The sequence below is a fragment of the Grammomys surdaster genome, unplaced genomic scaffold, assembly GCF_004785775.1.
Source record: "Grammomys surdaster isolate TR1022 unplaced genomic scaffold, NIH_TR_1.0 349, whole genome shotgun sequence".
NCBI classification, from domain to species: Eukaryota; Metazoa; Chordata; class Mammalia; order Rodentia; family Muridae; genus Grammomys; species Grammomys surdaster.
The window spans coordinates 957,934-964,739 of NW_021604768.1; positions in this window are offsets into that span (position 1 = coordinate 957,934).

Sequence of the window (6,806 nt, forward strand, 5' to 3'; positions counted from 1 at the left end):
AAAAGAGTGGCCTGGAATGGGAGAATGTCAAGGGCAAAGGACAAACTTGGGGGTGGCCCCATCTCTAAACACAAACATACCCTAGTTTTTTCTCATGTGTCTCTTGGGAATGGCAGATAAATGGAAGCTCTCTAATTCTTGGCTCACAACCTTAAAAGTCTGATCATTTGTGTTGGTGTGCTCTGTAGAACAGCCCAAATGGTGTCTGCCTATTTTCTCATTATCAATTATGCTGATAACCTGAGAAGTGGATGGAAAGATTCAAGTCAGAAAAAGGATATAACTGAGGCTGTGGAGCTCTGAGAACCCCTCCACACAATGTATCCCTCAGGCAATAAAGGGGTTGTATCTGGGACTCACCATTGGAATGCCCCAGCTATACTCATTATCGGTTGTACCAATGATGCTGGGGACAGGTCAAAAATCAGCAGAGGCCAACAGCTCCTCGGGATTCCTGGATAAGAACTCCCCATCCACCACAGCATGAAGAATGATCTTAAAGACCTGAGAGACCATCATAGTAAGGGAACAAATTAGGTCCCAGACATATTCTGAAAACAAATAAGTTAGATTCACGTTTTATTAATTTATTCAATGGTTCCCATACACATCTCTCTATTTGGCAAATGTATCCATTTCACATGGATGGCCACAAGGGCATAAAGTCATGTTCATGGAGGTAATTTTCTCTGAATAGAAAGAACTTTCTGTTCCACTCCCTACTAGACACCCTCTTAGACACTAACATTATTTAATCAAACCTTATTGGTAGACAGAATCTCCTCTTCACTCTTGTCTTTCAGGCAGCCCACCAAGGCCTCTGGATGCAACTGCTCACATCCATGTGTATAAGGCATAAGCAGGAGCCTGTTCATGCTTCTGCACAGAGCGAGAAATTTTCCTAGTAATCCGAGCTAGTCTGGATACCCCATAAAACACATGGGGAGAAAGGTTCTTCCCTGGTGTTGAGATGAGATAACCAGGGGAGCCAGTGCATCTGCTCCTATGGTTCTGAAGATAATGGAAGCTACCAAGTACAACTATTTTTAGACAGAGAAATTTCTCAGCTTGAGGCAGAAGAGTATGGATTCTGTCCCTTGAAGTCTTCAGCAAGAAAGAAGGAAGAAGAGAATTCTCATGTACCTCTATGATTTCTATTGTCTTTACAGAGCAGACAGAACCAGGAGCTCTAAAAGTGAGGACTTGAGTAGGAGGTTGAGCTTGAGAGAATTGTAAATCACCTCAGCATAATGAGAGATGAGGCCAGGCATTGTGGCCATCCCACTCTGTATAATGACACCGTGAAAGACTCATCAGGACATAGAAGACACAAGTGAAGACACACTTGTGCTACCAGCTGACCCATCAAAAATAGTGACCTGGTCAGGGTTGCCCCCAAACTGCGTTATATTATTCTGGACCCAGCGTAGGATGGTCATTTGGTCCAGGTAGCCCCAGTTGCCTCTGGTGTGCTTGTCTCCAGTACTGAGAAGTGGTAGGGACAGAAATCACTGAGCTATCCCATTTCTTCTCAAGCCCCTGTTCCCTGCCCAGCCCTCGGCTCACCTGGAGTAACCCAGAACATTCACATGGTACTGGATACTGAACACCACAATGTCCTCAATGCTGACAACTTTGATCATACCAGGAAACCATGCCGATTACAAGTTCAGCACCATGGATCCACACCTACACCTTGTTAAAAAATGAAATGAGTGACAAGCTCTACACACAGAGCTCAGACATGGGTGCAGGAAAACCACCTATGTACACAAAATAATAAATAAGTAAATAAATAAATGAATTTCCTCCTACATAGATAAAGGTTACAGAATAGGGGGAAGATGTGATGAAGCCTATACCTCTAGTTAGAGGTTTGGAAATCTTAGATCCTACTTATTGGGGGGGGTCAGAAAGTTGAGGACCCTAGCAGTCTTGATGGCAGCCTTTGACCACCTATTTGGACATTTTTACCATTTCTCTCTGTCTTCATTAAGGCCTGAAACAGGTGAGTTGTCCCTTTAGAGATGTTATATAAGTGAGAATAAATTAATTTCCCACTAGATGTTAGGACCTCCTTCACTTAAAGTGAGAATGTTCAGGATTCCTCATCACACCCTCAACCCCCCTCCACATACCCAGGCTTCTGAGCTGTCAGTAGATATACTTGTTCCTTGTTAAATGGCATCTGGTCATATGGGTTGGTGTAATGAGTATTATGGTTTTTTTAAAAACCCACTATGATGGTTGGCATATGCTTGGCCCAGGGAATGCTACTATTAAGAGGTATAGCCTTGTTGGAGTAGATGTGTCATTGTGATGTGGGCTTTAATATCCTTGTCCTAGCTACCTGAAAGTCAGTCTTCTGCTATCTGCCTTCTGAACAAGAGGTGAAACTCTCAGATCCTACAGCATCATGTCTGCCTGGACGCTGCCATGCTCCTGCCTTGATGATAATGGACTGAACCTCTGAACCTGTAAGCCAGCCCAAATTAAGTGTCAGAGTTGCCTTGGTCATTGTTTCTGTTCACAGCACTAAACCTTAACTAAGACACCCAAATATGTTATGTGATTGTGGTTTTGTTTTAATCCCAGGTATGGAGTCTGGCCCTGCTTCAGATTGTCCATAGCTACTAGCTATGATTTGTCTCATGCTTTTGGAAAGGTATAATTTTTGCCAGTTGTAGATAGTTTCTGTTTGGAATTCTGGGGACTCTTAAGAAATGTATAAATGCCAGAGTACCAAGAAGGCCTGTGGCAATGGAAGTCCCTCCTACTGCAACTGCTGCTGCTACTGCTGCTGGTTCCTGCTGTTGTGGTTGCTGCTTTTGCTATTGCTGGGTTGTTGTTTGCTGGATTGCTGGTTGCTGGTTGCTGGTTGCTAGTTGCTGGTTGCTGGTTGCTGGTTGCTGGTTGCTGGTTGCTGGTTGATGGCTGGAGATATCCTGATAATGCAGATTAGACTTTCCCCTAGGAACTCAATAACCCTAATTAAGAAGAAGTAGTCTAAAGAGATCTATGCTATCTTTCCCCTCTAATCTTTCTTTCCTACTCAGTGTTAGGGAGGCTGGAAGGAATTAAGGTGGAATAAGGGTGGAGAAGAATGGCAAATAATAGAACACAATAAAGATCCCCAAAATTATGTCTACAAGTTGGGACATTGACTGTGGAGGATACAGTCCTTTGTGGACAACCACCTCACTATTTGCAAGTCTTCAGTCTCTGCCATTAAGCTCAGGGGCACTTTTGGTTTAGTGATGGAGTCTAATCTCCTCCCAGAGATACTTCTTCCTAGTATCAGAGACACATGACATAGCCTGGATCTCAAGACAAGTATACCTCTGCTCCTATCTCAGTACACAAGTCTAGCTCCCTGTGAGTTCCAAGCACTGAACCCAGAGACTGGCATCAGTTTTTCCATTCTGAATCTCAGCAAGCCCATTGGAAGATGTATGTGGAAATCCCCCTACTCCATAAAGAAGGGAAAATACAGGATTGTGAAGTAGGAGCCACTGCAGCCTTGTCCAGAGCTCAGAACACTAGCCCACCCCAGGGCCTCAAGTCCTCTGGGCCCAGAGGTTACAAGGCTGGGTGAGAAGTCCTATCCCTCACATCACTCCATGGTTCAGGGGCCTCAGGAGTTGCGAACTGCAGAAGTCTTGCAGTTAGCTTGGCAAAGGGAGTTTCTGGGAAGGTGTGGACTCCCATGTCGATGCCCTCCAAGTAGACAAAGCTACTCTGTACCTGTCCGGTGTCAGTGGTCCTGATGAGTCTGTATGAGTCCCAGCCTGTAAATAAAGAGGTGGCAGGTTAGTCAGCTCAGTCAGCCATTTTTGCTGCTCCATTCTTTCTACCCTCTTCTCAGCCTCATCAAATGATCCTGGACTGAGAACACAGATTTTGTGTATTTCCTGCCTGTTACACTGTCTTCACCGAGGTACTGCCAGGTCATGTCCGTTGACCTGATTAGTATTTATTATTATTTAGGAGCCATGGGATTCAAGGCTATCATTCAGCCCTATGAGCTTCCAGCACTGGACCACATATGTGTCAATAGCACAGTCTCCTCTCCACCAACCCTATGTGAGCCAGTATAGGGACTACAGGAGTCACACAGAAACCTATCCGCTGGGATCTTAAGTCAGCACATCTGGCATCACGGACCTTTTGTTTGGTAGAGGGGCTAGCCTGTGGGCATTAGAAGGGCATCAGGAGATGCACATTTCCTATACTGCCATCTCTACCAGCTCCTTCCTGACTGACACCTTCACTCCTGTAGTCTCTACCAACAAATCTCCATCAAGTAAGTGTGGGCAGCTTGGAAATGGGTGCCTCATTACTCCCTTAATATTCTCACCATGTACATAAAAGAGAGGAAAAGCAGAAGCTCACTGGTAGTACTACTCAGCCACACAGGATTTCTGTCCCATAGCATAATTACCTTGCAGCCCCAAGTCTGCACTGCTTTGGGACTGACCACAGAGGGTATGAACCTTGCCCCTGCAGGAGCTTGGAACTGAAGGAGAGTAGGCACAGTGGGAGCAGGCCCTAAGACAGCCCAAGGCCTATTGAGAGTGCTGAGTGGTGGGAAGCAATGACCAGTTAGTGAGGCAGAGCTGCCTCCCATTCTTGATCTTCCTTTAGTTCCCATGGAAGGCACAGCAGAGGTTCTGAAGCCCTCTCTCCAATCCTGGAGGCACCATTTTCAGAATTATTGTCATCAAGGGTCAATGAAAGTATTGGGGTAAAGATGAGGGGGCAGAAAGTTACAAGGTGAGAAGCCAGAGGGCTTTTCTGAGTAGATTTGTATTCAGGATGTCACAGATGCAGAGGAAGTGGAACCTGAGAATCTGTGATCTGGGGGAAGGGGAACTATGTGTGCATGCCCATCACCCCGAAAATGCCTCCCTGTTTTCAGGACTTACAATTTCCTGACTCCACAATTGGGGTCTGCACTGGCTGGTTTTATGGGTCAACTTGACACAAGCTGGAGTTATCACAGAGATAGGAGCCTCCCTTGAAGAAATGCCTCCATGAGATCCAGCTGTAAGGCATTTTTCTCAATTAGTGATCAAGGGTGAGAGGGCCCAGTCCACTCTGAGTGCTGCCACTCAATGCAGCAGTCCTGGGTTCTATAAGAGAGCAAGCTGAGCAAGCCAGGGGAAGCAAGCCAATGAGAAGCACTCCTTCATAGTCTCTGTGTCAATTCCTGCCTCCAAGTTCCTACTCCACGAAACTTCCTCTCCTGGTTTCCTTTGATGATCAAAAGCAATGTGTAAGAGTAAGATCAATAAACTCTTTCCTCCCCTACTTTCTTCTTGGTCATGATGTTTTGTGCAGGAATGCAAACCCTGACTAACACAGAGTATTTCCATATAAAGATGGAAATTGTCCTTTCTAGCCCTTAGAAGAATTACACTGAAATTTCTGTGAGTGTTGCATTGAACTAGAGATTCCTTTTCATTCGATTTTTTTTTTTTTGCTATGTTAATCTTAGCAGTTTATGAGCATGGGAGATCTTTGCATCTTCTGATACTTCTGATATATTCTTCAATTTCTCTATTCAATGACTTGAAGTTTTTTATCTTGAGTTACCTCAGACATTGTATATTATTTGCAGCTATTATGAAAGATATTTCTCTGATTTCTTTATCAGTCGCTAGTCATTGTATATAGGAGAATGACTGGTTTTTGTGAGCTAATTTTGTATCCAGTTACTTTGCTGATTCATCAGCTGTAGAAGTTTTTTGCTGGAATTGTTCAGGTCACTTACACATGCTCTCATAGCTTCTGAAAATACAGGTGCTTTGACTTTTTCCCTTCCAATATGTATCCCCTTGAAATATTTCAGTTGTCTTATTGCTTTAGCTTAGAATTCAAGTACTATAGTGAATAGACATGAAGAGAGTAGACAAATTTGTCTTGTTCCTAATTTTTGTGGAATTGTTTTCAATTTCTATCCATTTAAGTTGGTGTTGCCTATGATCTGGCTATAAACTGCATTATGTCGTCCATCTGGAATCTCTTCCGAAATTTTATCATGAATGCATATTGGACTAATGTCAAAGGCCTTTTCTACATCTTAAAATATAACCTTGTGGTTTTTTTCAGTTTGTTTGCATGGTACATTGTATTTATCCATTTATCTCTGTTGAACCATCCCTGCATCTCTGCGAATAGAGTCTACTCGATCGTAGAGGATGATCTTTCAATGTGTTGTTAGATTCAGATTGCAAGTATTTAATTATTTTTGTACCTATGCTTATGAGGAAAATTATCGTTTGGGTAGCAGAGTAGCTGTGGTTTCATAAAATGAATTGGCCAAGGTTCCATCTGTTTCTACTTTGTGGAATACTTTGAAGAACATTGGCACTAACTCTCATTTGAAATTCTTGTAGAATTCTCCGCTAAAACCATCATGTCTTAGGCTTCATTTGATTGGGAGTGTTTTAATGACTGCCTCTATTTCTTTGGGGGTTTTGGATATCTTTGAATTGCTTCTCTAATTTTGCTTAACTTTGGTAAGCGATATGTACTAGGGAAATTACCTTTTTCTTTTAGCTTTTGCAAATTGGTGGAGTGCAGGTTTTTAAAACATGTTCTTATGATTCTCTGGATTTCCTTAGTGTCTGTTGTTATGTCTTGTTTTTCATTTCTAGTTGTGTTAATTGAAATCCTCTCTTCATCTTTTAATTTTTTGGATAAGGGTTTGTCAAACTTATTAACTTTTTTTTAAAAGAACAACATCTCGCTTCCTCTCCTGCCTGGTCCTGTGGGCTGGGGCAGACACAGAGTTGGTCTGCTCC